This window comes from Cynocephalus volans, chromosome 16 (genome assembly GCF_027409185.1).
Source record: "Cynocephalus volans isolate mCynVol1 chromosome 16, mCynVol1.pri, whole genome shotgun sequence".
In the NCBI taxonomy this organism is placed as follows: Eukaryota; Metazoa; Chordata; class Mammalia; order Dermoptera; family Cynocephalidae; genus Cynocephalus; species Cynocephalus volans.
The window spans coordinates 60,265,959-60,279,275 of NC_084475.1; the positions used below are offsets into that span (position 1 = coordinate 60,265,959).

The 13,317-nt window shown below is 40.3% G+C and overlaps 1 protein-coding gene across 1 annotated transcript in view; it reads left to right on the forward strand.

The window, feature by feature from the left end:
* The window catches only part of ADAMTSL1 (ADAMTS like 1), a 434,771-nt gene that overhangs the window by 320,398 nt on the left and 101,056 nt on the right, over positions 1-13,317 (forward strand). The window lies entirely within an intron of this gene.

A 13,317-nucleotide genomic window follows, 5' to 3' on the forward strand; every position in this document is an offset into this window, starting at 1 on the left:
ACTGGGGAGAGAGTGTGGCCAGCACCTGCTGCCCCCATAGATGAGCCTGTCCTGTGCCTGAGCTGGACAAGGCTATTTATTCCAGAAATCTTTTATTCCCAGTCAGACCTGTGGTTAATTGTCCTAATATCCCTTGGTGTATCTGTTTCGATGTGTCATTATCAGTACAACAGCACTTACTGTTCTCCTTGGGCTATAGCCATTCATAATATAAAAATCAATAGAGGTAGTAGAAGTAGCAATAACAGTATCTGAGACCACTACCTATGTGCCACACACTTGCCAAGCTTTCTACAAACATTGTTGTCTCTTTTCGTCGTTACAGTAACCCTGACACCAACAATGATAGTTGGCATTAATTGAGTAGTGATTTTGTACCAGGCAAATGTAAACTCTTTATGTGCTTTATCTCACTGAATCCTAACAGTAGCCCTGAGAAGTGGTACAGTTTTTATCCACACTTTACAGAAGAGTAAACACATGAAGTTAAGTAACTTGTTAAATGTTATATTTATTAGGTGGCAGAGCTAAGATATGTGACAAAAATAAAGTAGTCACTTAAGGAATTATAGAACCACGGTTCTCTAGTCTAGATTTCTCATTTGAACCTTTTATCTTCTCTGAACCTAATGCTCTTTTCATTCAATCTACATCTAAATACCACTGTCTGACTAATCCTCTTCTCTAGTTTGCTAGCTTCAGGTAAGGAAGAAGAGAAGCCAGCATTTATTTTGCCATGCAGTATGTCAGGTCTATCTATAAGTAACTGCATTCATTATTGTAATAGTCAATTCACAAGACTGATGTTATTCTAGTTTTACATAGAAAACTGAAGTTCAGCAGCTCGCCTAAGATCACCCTTTAGTAAGAGCTGGAACAAGGATTCAATATTAAGTTTATTTGGTTCCAAAGCGCAGTTCTGTCTACTCTTCTGACACTTCTGTTCACTCATGTGAACCAACATAACTTTTGACCATCCTGTCCACGTCTTTTGTGCCTTTGAAATGTCAATAACATTAGCTCTCAGTCTTGATACTTTTTCTGCGTGCTCTTACTATATGACAGACACTGTGTTCAATGTTTTATGGAATTATCTTTTTTAATCCTCCAAAACAACCCTACAGGGCAGGTACTATGATGGTTACTACATACTAGGTAAGAAAACTGAGGCACAAATGTTGAGCCCACAGAGAAACACAAGACAGTGTGACCCGCAGGCAGCACACCCCGAGAGCCTGTGCTCTTAAACTCTCTTCTTGTTTGCTCTTCAGTCCTCCCCAGCTCATACTTTCCTTGATCAGCTTACCTGCTGTGATCCCTGTAGTTTTCTCCAAAAATCTTTACAACATGGTCATACAGACTGCATTCATCTCCTTCGAGGTCACTGGCAGCTCCAGTGTCAGGCCCCAGGATGATGGGTGTTGGCTGAGACTGGTGCCCTGGAACTCACTCCTATCAATGCACCTGGCCTACCTATTGTGCCCACATTATGCCATCCCCTCCACCAGCTAGTGAGTTTCTCAAGTGTAGGTACCAAGTTTCATTTATATCCCCTGGACCTATTTCCCAGCATTGGTACTATTGGGATTGAAGGGAATCACAGTTGACTGTGTGAGGGAAAAGATGGGAATCAGCATGTCTGGACTACATGCTAACTACACTGCACCCCATGCTGGGAACTTTCCTAGCCATTATCTTCATTAATGTCCACCAGAAGGCGTACCATACAAACTGTTATCCCTGTTTTAGAGATGAAGAAACCAAGGCTCAGTAGTTGAAGAACTAAACCAATGTTAAATAGCTAGTAAAAGGCAGATCAAGAGGGATCCAAACCCAGTCCTGCTCACTCAAGCCCACGATGTTTTGGGTGCACAAGTTCATGCTTGTGTGCATCTCCCATGCTTTACTAGGGATGCCAAGTTGCCTCTAGACCCTTGCTGTCTTCTACCAGCTATCTTCAGGATTTCTTCCTTTCGATAGCCCCTTCTTCCTCCTAAAAGCTGTAGAACAGACAGGGCACTGGGAAGGGGGTCATCAGGACTCGACTCTGCTTTTGACCGCAGAGAGAATATTGAAGCTATGGCTTACTCGGACATCTTGACGATTTCCTTGAGTGCTGGAGACTTTTTATGAATTTCAAGGATAACTACCCATCTAGGTCACCTGCCAACTACAGGACTGATATGGAAGCAGCTAGACAGGGATCGAGAGGTTCAGACTGACCTTGCCAGGGTCCTAAATTTTCATGGCCTTCGTCTCTTTATTTTAAAAGTGAGGGGGTTGGGCCAGAACATCTCTGAGGTCCCTTCTACCTTATTCACTCATTTACAAAAGGCCACAGAAGGTTAAAACCCATATGTTGAAGAGGTGTGGGGAGATCCTTGAGCACAATAACTTAAAAATTTGTTGCACAAGTTGTTTTTGAGTGCTCCACAAATCAGGGTTCAGTGATTACATGAGTTTGAGAAGTGCTCACCTAAAGCTAAACAGATGTATTTACTGCTGTATTTTATGTCTATTTTTTAATATAGCACTTGATTTTTTATTATAAAAGTAATAAAAGGGCTACAAAACAATTCAAATAATATCTAAATCTGTAAAGTAAAAAGTGCAAGTCTTCCTCATCCCTCCAATTCTGTTCCCCAGAGGATATCACTTTTAATAATTTGGTATACATCTTTTTAGAATTTTTCTATATTTTACTGTATTATATAAAAATATATATACACAATGAGACTTGGGTTTTTAAATGGGATATTAGTCATGTTCAGAAATTTGACTCAGTTTTTACTTACCAACATGACTGGGAGACTTTCTCGTAATAGAAGTAGAAATCTATACCCCCTTTTTAAACAGCTGATTACTGTTCCTGATGCATTTAACTAGCCCCAGCTGAAAATTATTTGGGGTTTTCCATTTTTGTAAACTCTTTTAAGCATTCTAATGTGTGTTGTGACTTTACAAGTGGACAATGTAGTCTGCAGTGTTTTCGAGGTATTCCTTTGATCACTGAACAGGTTTTTTGGCTTAATAATCTCAGAAACACCAATAATTCTTGAAACAGCACTTAGAAAACACTACTTTAGCCTTTTAATTTTCACTTAAATGGGCATCGAGAGTCTAACCCCAATGGCTTTAAAGTGGAGAATGTTCACCAGAATCTTGCTAGAAAGAGAGCGATGGCAGCCAGGTGCTAAGGATACTGAAGGTGTTGGGCCCAGGACAGCAGAAGGCAGGTGCTGCATTTTCAGTCATTCAGGACTTTGGTTGGGGGTCTGGGGTAGTAGTAACAGAGAAGGCACCTGAGGAGCATGGACAAACAGTTTTTGCCACCATCAAGAATTTTTTTCCCTAGACAAATCTTTTCAATGCAAAGTCAATGGCATGCAGTAGGGAAAAATAACAAATTTCCATTTCTGATCTTTGACATTATAGTTTTTCCATTTTACTTGGCTGGCTAGTAAGAAATATGGCTGGAGCTTAGTTTTCTATACAGTTTTCCAAGTTCCATTTGAGAAAAGAGTGTATCTGCACAGAGCATGCAGGAGGCACAGAGCTGCCATTGGGACTGCCTTGCTATGGGCTGTGGGTGACCTCTTCTGTGTTGGGTTTCATTTCTTGTCATCATTACTGTGCTAGTCGCAGTTCAGAAATGCTCATTTATTTTCAAACAGAAAAGTGCTGAAATGCCAGTGTTATAGTTCAGTTAGTCTGTTTTTGCTTAGGGGCCAAATCCACCTTTCTGAGAGTCTGCAAGATTCAGTTTTCTGTCGGTCTGTAGGACTTTGCAGTTTATTAAAGTATGTTATAGTCTGAACCAGCAAGAATAGGTCAAGGTAGGAAGAAAGTGACTGAGTGAAGTCTGTTACTTCTTTGGCTTTTAAAAATGCCAAAGGTTGATTTGAAAAAAATTAGTTTTATGAAAGAATCACTAACATTTCAGATATACTGCCACTCATCATGTATGTATAATATACTGATTGAAATGAGTTCATGTGACTCATAGAAGCATAAGTCAACTTCACAAGCAGTAGTTTACTGTGTTTACCTGAGTGTATTATGACAGGCCAAGTCATTGTAATCCCTCCTGCCTTTTCTGCAAACATTCCTAAATCTACTCTGAGCCAGACGCTATGTTAGATACTGGGCATGGAGGAAAAGAAGACTCATTCCCTGTTGATGAAACTCAAATTCTAGTTTGGAAGCCAAAGAAGTAAACTCAGTCTTATAAGTGCTAACAGAAAGGTATACATATTTATTCATTGCAGAATTATTTATTAGCTTACCTGTTATATGCCAGATACACATCTACTCACTGGGAATATTGTGGTGAACGAAACAGAAGTCTGTGTTTTCTTGGAGTTTACATGCATGAGAGTTTTGCTAAATGGTACACATCAGAGAGGCCTTCCCTGACACTCTGTCTGCTACAGCACTCCTCTTCACTTCTATCCCTTTAACTCTATTTTATTCATAAAACTTTATCATCATTTGCTGTATTATTTGTTGAATTCCCGTCCGTGAGGGTAGAGCCTTTCTTTACTGCTGTATCCCCACTTCTGAGAATAGTAACTGGCACTGAACAGGTACTAAATAATAATAATGAACCAATGGAGCCAGAAAGTAAACACAGAAAAGTAAGCAAGAAAAATATCAGATGGTCATAAGTGTTGGGCAGAAAATTAAAACAGAAGGTTGTGATAGAGAATGATTTGGTGACCTCTTTAGATGGGTACCCTGAGGCGGCTACGTGTAAGCCAAGATCTTCATGTGTCCAGTGATGTGAAATCAGAAGGAAGAGCCTTCCTGGACAAGTGAAAAGGAGTGCAAAAACCCTAAAGTGGGGCCGAGCCCGTGGCGCACTCGGTAGAGTGCTGCGCTGGGAGCACGGCGACGCTCCCGCCGCGGGTTCGGATCCTATATAGGAATGTCCGGTGCACTCACTGGCTGAGTGCTGGTCATGAAAAAACGACAAAAAAAAAAAAAAAACCCTAAAGTGAAAATGAGTTTGGTGTGTTGAAGGAACCCAAATGAAGTGTATTTGGCTGGAATGTGGTAGGCAAAAGGTAGAAGTGGCATGGGATGAGATCATGAGGGAAACCAGAGACCAGGGAAAGAGTTTAGGTTTCTGTCTGAGTACCACAGGAAGGTTTTGAAGGATATTAGGTGGGAAAGTGATATGACCTGATTTCCAGTGTTACAGATTCACACGGCTCTTGTGGCATGCAGATTATGGAGGAGCACGAGTGGAAGTTGGGGTCTCGCAGCAGTCCCTTCAACACTATAAATATTCACTGGGTATTAGACACAGTGAGATGATAAATAAGAAACTGCTCTCCAGAAACTAAAAACACTAAAGTGCTGGTGTAGGATCAACTAACTTAGGCCCCCCCATTTGCATTAAACTCCAACTGGCAGAATGCTTCTCTTTAAACCTGTAAATTTCTGAAAGTGACAGAGGAGGGGTTCTCAAATTCAGTCTGCATAATCATTACAAGGAACTCGTGACTTTCACATCCTCCCCTACTTCTAGAAACTCTTCCTGCAGTAGGGACCCATACTTTGCAGTTTAACAAGTGCCACAGATGACTCTGAAGCCAGAGGTTTGAGAAGCACCTTTGCAAACCACTAAAAAAGAAAAGAGGGGAGGAAGGTGAACCTAAGAGTAGACTGATGCACGTGCTATTAGTTCTGCTAAAAGATTTGGTAGAAGTAAACAGAGCTCCATGCTAAAACGACAGTTAGGAACTAGGGGGTTCGTTTTTTTCGGCACTCTCCTGTCTCCCTGCCTTCCTTCCCAGACTCCCATAAGCCCACATACTCGCACATGGGTTCTATTTCACACATACCGGGCCTCAGATTTGAGAAAAACCAGACCATGCAAACATGAGTGCCTGTGTGTGAAAGAAGCAAACACAGTGGAAGTAAAGAGACTCCAGATCTGCTGCTAGTTTTCTGGAAAAGTTCTAGACTGGCTGGAGATTGAAATAACTATGTGTTAGCTACCTGGTTCAGCCTGAGAACAAAGAGGCAAAACTCGACTTATCAGCCCAGCCATCAGGGGCAAGGTAGTAAGTTCTTTTCAGAGGGTTGCATGCTACTTGATTTTGAAAATGAGAACTCATCTTCATTTCTTTTTGTTTTCGCGGCTGAATCCTTTTAGCCATTGTGGATCTGTAATTGACTGGTTTTACCATATTGCTGCCTGGCAAATTCCATCAGAGAAGTATTCTGGTCTCTCCTCGTGGGCCTAGTGCATTAATGGTATCATGTTATTGCCCTAAAGTAGCCAACTTACATCCCAGAAATATTTTGCACGTAGAATACTATCCTCTACATTTAACCCCCCATGTTTATTAATTATGAATTTTTTAAGTCCTACTTTACTTTTACTGTTTATTATAGAATTGGCTTCTATTTGCCTACCTCATATTCTAAGGTTGCATGAAACGTATACTTCTCCTGCAAAAGCTCCCAAACCCCGCAAAAAAAAAAAAAAAAAAAAAAAAAAGTTATTTCTTATTTGTTCAAAAGAAGAAGGTTGTCTCTCAAAATATCCCTTATCTAATATGGCCTCTCAGAAGCATTCTACACAAGCTAACTACCTCTCTTTAAAAACACTTTCTTGCTACTTTAAAAATCTCATGCACTTGGTTTTCTTCCTACTCCTCTGGCTGTTCGTTCTCATTCATTGTGACTTCTCTTCCTCTACCCACCTCTTATCCAGCCTCTTAGACTCTCCCTATACACGCACTAATGATTCCTGTGGCTCCAGTGCTCCCCTGTATGCCGATGATTCCTATCAGCATAAATATTTGGTGTATCTAGCATCGCACCAAATCTCTCTTCTGACTTAATGCAAATGCTCCTCACCTTACGATGGGATTACATCCCAATAAACCCATTATAAAATGAAAATATCATAAGTCGAAAATGCATTCAATACACCTAACTTACCAAACATCATAGCTCAGCCTAGCCTACCTTAAATGTGCACAGACACTTACATTATCCTACAAATTGGACAAAATCATCTAACACAAAGCCTATTTTATGATAAAGTGTTGAATATCTCATACTTCATTGATGTTCTACTGAATGCATATCACTTTGACACCATCTTAAAGTTGAAAAACCTTTAAGTCAAACCATTGTAAACCAGGGACCATCTGTCCAAATGTCTACTGGACATCCCCACCTAGATGTTCCACAAATAGGGCAACTCAATATATATAAAACTAAAATCCTGAATCCCTGTCTCAGTAAAGAGCTCCCCCATCCATCCAGCTTCCCAAGCCAAAAAAATTTTTTTCCTCCTTAATCTCTTAATCTAAACTGTTCTAGTTCTTCATGGCTCTTTAATCCCAGTTTCCTCTCTCCTCACCACCTCTACTTTGGTTTGCTTTGTCAGCTGTAGATTATCCCAACAGCCTCCTAACTCTACATTTGCCTTCTTTAGACCAGGGTTGGCAAATAGCAGCCAGTAGCTTCAACATCTTTTAAAGATTTAGGAAGAATGGCTTTTAAAGGGTTATTAAAAGAGCCAATAAAATTGAGCACAAAATTGTTATGTTACCTTGCTCAAGGTCTCAGAACTGGATTTTGAACCCAGTTATGTAAAGATTTATTAAAAGAATGGTTTTTACATCTTTAAAAGAATTATTAAAAACAAACAAAAATTAGAATATACAACAGAGACTGTAAGTAGCCCTCAGAGCTAAATTATTTACTGTCTGTTGCTTTACAGAAGTTTACTGCAGGAGGTATAGCTCAGTGGTAGAGCACTTGACTGCAGAAGTTTGCTGCCTGCTGCTCTAGACCATTCACCGTGCTACTGCCAGAGCACGTTTCTAGCAAACCTGTCCATGCTGTTCCCAAGCTTAAAATTCTAGTGGCTTGTCATCACTTGAGGATAAAGTCCAAATGCCCTGGCATGATGTACAGTGCCTTTTATCATCTGACACCTGTCTCTCTCTAGCTTCTTCTCCCCTGCTTCATGGCACTGAACTCTGCCCTTCAGCAGTACTCAGTTCTTGCTGTTTACGAAATTGCCTGGGACTTCCAACCCACTTTGTCTGGCTAACTCCTACCCCTCCTTACCAGAAGCCTACCCCTCAAGTCTGGGGCAGATGACCCCTCCATGGTCCACATAGTACCCTGTGCATAATTCTCTGTCTCAGCTCTTACCACTTAGTATTAGAATTAGCTGTTTGTTTTCCTAAATTACCCTCTAGATTATGTTAATCTTCTTCAAAGGAAGATGTTTGAGAATGTGTCTTATCTTATTTTCTCCACAATTCTGAGAACATAATAAACACTCAAAAAATGAAAAACTGATGAATGAATGAACAAAGGAATAGATGCCAGTGATTAGGAGAAAGGTTTCCTAACTGCTGGGAGGCAGCGGTCTGCATGGCTTTGGATAATCTGGACTTCCGGTCTCTCGTATGCCACTGTGACAGAGTTCCAGAGTTGTACCCACTCCTAATTGAACATCTCTGCCTTGCCCTCATTTTGTTCACTAAAGAAGTTTCAGGAAACTTCAAGATTCTATGGTATACAACTGTGCAACTTGAAAAGCATTGCTATAGGATAAATAAGTACAGAGAGTCAACACTGTATGGAATCCTATCTCCCGTCACATCCAGAGCCATGGAGAAATCATCATCATCATCATCATCATAGTAGCTCCTATCATTTATTAAGCACTTACAAAGAGTTTCAGGTGTTCATTTATCCTTATGATAACACTTCGAGGTTACTATCCCAATTTTCCCGATGTTGAAATTGAAATTGAAGCACAGGGATGTTAGATTAACTTGCTCAACGTCTCTCACTTACAAAGTACTAGTGCTGGGATTTGAACCCAAGGCAGTCTGACTCCCTGGACTACTTTTTTTTAAATTGATTTTTAGCCTTAGCTGAATATGTGGACTTGCAGTTGTTTTTATAAGGAAGCCACTGGGGTCAACTAGACCTAGCATAAATCCAGTATTCCAGCCAACCAGCTTCCAGTTTATGAGGCTTTTGTTTCTATTTGTTTGCACATCTATTTTAGGGATAGCCTTTTTTCTATTGGTATCTCTACCCTTACCTAACCCTCTATAAATACGCACAGTGTTAATGCACTCAGTAAACATTACAAACGTTACATCTGTGTGCCTCTGACTGTGTGGGTTTACAGTGTTGATGGCCTGTGCATGTGTGCATTTAGAGACCTGGACCACAAGCAAGATGAAGCTAACCTATTCCTTGCTTTTCAGTTACTCTGGATAAACACTGAATTCTTCACACATTTTGAATTGAGATTCAGGCAAAAGCTAACTTCAACTTGCATTTGGGTAGGGTACAACACCTACCACACCCCTAGCCAAAGACTCTGGTTAAGTAACACTCTCCCACATCTAATACCAGGAAGTTGATGTAATACAGACAAATACATGTTCGATAGTCTTACATCAGAGTCCAGCTCTAGAAACAATACTTGTAGGGATGTGCTGATTTCCTAACAGAAAAGCCAGGTTCTCCAAAATTGGCACCACAGGTTGGATTACCAAATTGGGAAAGACAACTGGATGAAGATTGATCTCTTCCTGAGGGAAAGATCTAAAAACTGCTGATAGCACCTGCTGGCAGGGAATCCCTTGCTCACTATTTGACACTGTGGGACCATAAGTGGCTGATGGTTGCATATTTCCCATAGCACAGCTGATACAAGTCTTAAAGCGTTTAAACAAGATTTTCCTCAGGAGTATGGGAATTTTTGAAAGGAATACAGGTGAACTTAAAGAGTAATATGAGCCTAGATACTTGGAAAAAATTATTTCTTCTTAGGGGTGGGAGGTAGCTCACTGGTGATATTTCACCTACATGGAATCCTGGGGCAAGAACTAATGCCAAGGAGTTCCTGCCTTTTAATCACTAAGCCTATCTGTTTGCCTTCTCTTCTGAGCCTGCATATTCCCACTGTATTCTCTCCACTCCCTTCTTCTGGAAGAGCAACCTGATGGTACATCATTTAACACATCAGGCAGCTCACAGGGGAGGAGACAGTGAGGCTGGAGTCAGAGCAACTTAGGCACAAATCCCAGTTCTGCCACTTAGTATTGTGAGTCCATTTTAACCTCTCTGAACCTTGGTTTTCTTATTAGTTACATTAAAATGATACTAACAATACTAGACAGTACATTTTATTCTCTCTCCAGAATAGCAAGGGTGTGAAGAGCAGAAATAATGTCTCTAAAGTGGCTGACCCACAATAGCTACTCATTTGTCAGTATCCATAATCATTGTCATTTAGACACAGGGCCATTGTGTCACAACATCTTCCAGGACATCACACAATAAGTTTCTTATTTTGAAGAACACTTAGGCAGTTGTTCAGAGACTTAGGGTAGAAAGGTATCTACGAAAACACAGTGTGATGGAGAATTATTGCCTAAATCCCAGCATCAGGAGAGGATGCTCATATTCTACTGAAATCCTTTGCCATCATTTCTAATGTAGTAAGAGAAATCTGTAGGCTCTAAATGCTTATACTTCCCAGAAAGCTTTGGACATGTTCCAAACTGGTGTTGAATAGGAGATGAATTAAGGAGTATTGGAAGGGTTTTACTTGGGCAACACAGAGAATCCACAGATGGAAACTTCTAAGACTGCAAGAGAGAATCAGATGAGAAATTCCTCCAGGGTCAATTTCAGAACCACAGTTGTGAATAACGCTATATGTAAAAGTCATAAGCATATGAAATGCAGTTTCCAAGTTTGCAGATAGTATAAAAACTGAAAGCAGGGAAGATAGGGAAGGAAAAATAAACCGAAAAATTTGGTTTGGCTTGTTTCCTTTATAGAACTAAAGGAAATGGGAATGACAAATGCTTTTCCCAGTTGAAAAGTGGAAGAATAGCAAGCCAAAGAAAAAGCCATCCCAGTAGATACATAAGCCTCAGCCAAAGAAAAGTATTGAGAGTCAATGCAAAGGTCACAGAAATGACCACCATGAATCAGGCCAGTAGAGAGCATCAGAGGACACTAGACAATCAGTGACAACCAGACAGCACAAGTAAAAGCACGGTCAGCCACTGTCTATTCCCTGAAAGACAAGGGGGGTCTCCAAAGATCCCACCAACAGTTTATTCTTCCTAACAGAGTGACCCTCACAAATGGCAGAGTTCTGAAGAAGTGGTTAACTTTTGTATAAATGAGAAAGTCACTGAGACAACCCAGAATTGAAAATTCTTCCTTTTATAGTCAGAGGTCAGCAAATTTTTCTTGTAAAGGGCCAAACAGTAAACACTTCAGGGATTGCAGGCTATCCTATCTCTGTCCCCACTACTCAACTCTGCCACTGTAGCATGAGAGCATCCATAGACGGTACTTAAATTGGTCTGGTGGTGTTCCAGTAAAACCTGATTTACAAAAACAGGTGGCAGCTGTCTAGAGTTTGAGAACCCCAGTGCAAGGTAAATAGGAAATCCAGAGTCATTTCATGCAGAAGTTTATAGTTTGAAATGAATTACCCAGCAAGCAGATAAAACTACACATATTAGCAAATTTAAGACTTGATGAGTTTCTGAAGAAAAGGAAGCTGAAGGGTTTGGCAAAAAGTATGAGGACAAGGTTAAGAATGTGTGGTCAGGTGGCCTTTCCCATTCCGAAAATATTTTCTATACTTCCATCTGGAGCAATTGTGAAGCTTCCAGCATTAAATAACTTTTAGTTGGCAATTATGTTAAAAACAGCAAAAGCTAAAAAAAAAGTTGCCCTAGCCAAGTGGTGATATGAAACTCTTTACGAACCTCAAGTCTGTTCCCCAAAATATCTGTACAAAATAAAACTCTCCCTTGCAAGCCTCTGGGCTACTGTGATTTTTGGTTTGGTTTCAGAAAAAAATTTTTGCTCTTGGAGGTCTTCTCATAGCATTCTTTTTTCCTCATGCTTCAAACTATTTAAAATCCAGAATATTCTTTAGTGATTGTCCATTTCTCTGAGTAACTACAAACCCTGGCACAAATTACTCCCCACCAAAAAGGAGGCCAAACCACATGCCTTCCTACTAGGCCCCAGTGACTGCCTGCATGTGGTCAGTGTAAGGCAAAGTTCAGAGGCCACCTCCCACTCCTGATTATACCATTCAGTAGCCGAGCAAATTACTTAACTTCTCTGAGCTTTTGCCTCCTCTCTAAAATGGGAAAATAATATCTAGTAACATGGCGGTGAGAATAAAATGATATAAAGCATGTACACTAATAAAATATTGGTTCCTACTCCCCTTTTGTGATAGATTTGATTATCCTAATCTAAGGAATCTCTCAGCAGAAAAATAATCTTCAGTTCAGGATAAGGAAAAGACCTCACCATCTCATCCTATAAATAGTAGTTTGGGGCTAATGTTCTTGCACAGACTACCTTAACTTTGCTTTTCTGCTCCTGAGTTCACTGTGTTCCATCTCTCATTCCTTTGCTCATGTTGTTTATATACTTTTCTAAAATAGTACGGTTTGGCTATTTTTTTTTTTTTTTTTTTTTTTAGCATTCTAAAATTTCAGTATTTGGTTAATAGTGTTAAAACAGTTATGGAAATAACTAGTTTTCCTTATTCAGAGATTCCTGAGTCAAGAATAGAATTAAGGCAGTTGCCAACCCCATGCACCCTGTGGCCTCTGCTCTCCTTTGCCATTCCCTGGTCTCTCACACAGCAAACCCCTTGCTCCCTCCCTATATCCCAGATATGTGTCTTTTCCTTGAAACTTCTGCATTTCTCAGTCATCTGCCCATGTCAAAACAGCTCTTTGCAACATCCAGAATATATAGGCTTAGGCACGAAGTGTGACTGGTGATGATAATGGCGATGTGAATAACAACAGTAGCAAAATAATAATAACCTACACTTCTGTAGTTTCTGCCGTATGCCAGGCACTTTTCTATGTACTTTAAATACATTAATTCATGTAGAAGCCTCACAACAACCCTAGGTAGGTACTATAATTCTCACTTTATAGATGAGGAGACTTTGTCTCTGAGAAGTTAAGTAAATTCCTTGCCCAAGTCTACAGAGCTATGAAGTCGTGCTGGGATTAGAACCCAGTCAGCAGGGCTCTGGAGTCTGTGCTCTGAACCCCCACCCACCGTGGTCTGTAGCGGACACGATCACTTCAGACCCTCTGCTGTGGGGGTAACTAAACAGCGTTTATTAATTATTTATTCAGCTTGCCAACACTATGTCAAATACTGAAGAGAGAACTATGAAAGAAGTAAGAGTCCCCACCCTTGAGGTAATAATTTACAGCCTAATGGAGGAAATAAGACACTGTAGAT